The sequence below is a fragment of the Anopheles gambiae genome, chromosome 3, assembly GCF_943734735.2.
Source record: "Anopheles gambiae chromosome 3, idAnoGambNW_F1_1, whole genome shotgun sequence".
In the NCBI taxonomy this organism is placed as follows: domain Eukaryota; kingdom Metazoa; phylum Arthropoda; class Insecta; order Diptera; family Culicidae; genus Anopheles; species Anopheles gambiae.
The window spans coordinates 76,520,855-76,521,872 of record NC_064602.1 but is presented as its reverse complement, the minus strand read 5'-3'; positions in this window follow the sequence as shown (position 1 = coordinate 76,521,872).

Below are 1,018 nucleotides of genomic sequence, written 5' to 3'. Positions count from 1 at the left end.
GCGGAGATGTTTTCGAGCAAAAAACAACCCGTGGCTTCATTCCTATGGAGCGGAATAATTCTCCCCCCTAGCGAGCTCAGCTGAACCTTGAAACGGTTTGTGCCCGAAGGACGCGGAGACGCTTTATGCTGGCCGGTTGATGGTTGATTCGAAGCAATCGTCCGGATTATCGGCAGTGTAAATTGAAACGTTGTAAAGTCGTTGGCGAAGTTTATTGATATACACGGCTACTGGTTTTTTTGAACGTGTGTTCAGCCGTATGGTGACAGCTTAAGCCTGCCGAAGGTAAGCCGTTTGTAATGCGTACGGGCGACGGATTGATGGAGCTATTTGTGGCGGATGGAATGCTTTACGGCAAAATAGTTTTCATTCCCTAGTGTGAATAAGCCAGTTTTTGCGGAGAAAAAGACTTATTAGCTACCGTAAGGCATACATTCGAATGAGCATTTAATGTGAGATATGAATAATCTTCTTTTTCATAGGTCAGTAAGTTTTTACAATAAATCACAAATGTTAGTTATTTTTGCTATATATGTGTCACCTACGTTTGATAAAATAACTTTCACAGAAAAGTTGACTTAGTTAGCTACTTTCAGTTTAGTACTACTACATACCTTTTTCCGTATTTTTCGTTTCATTTTATTTCAATTAACTGAAACTTGCAACTTTTATGCCATTTAATAAATTGCCCTACTTTTATCAACTGCCATGTTGCTGATGATCAATTACAGTGACTAGTTAATCGTGTCAATCAGTTAAAAAGACGTTTAACCAGCCAACATGACAGCGACTTCATGGTGTCGTGCATAACACTTGGACTGTCAGAGACGTCGTCGAAGGTTTGAATCTCACTGGAACCATATATTTACATATAATGTATACAAAATATGAAAGCTTTTTCCTTGAAATTACTTACCAACCGGAGTCAAACCCAAGATTTTCTTTCAATATTTGACACTTTCGACTTTTATTTCCACAATATTTTTCCACAATTTAAAAAAAACACACACACAAAAAG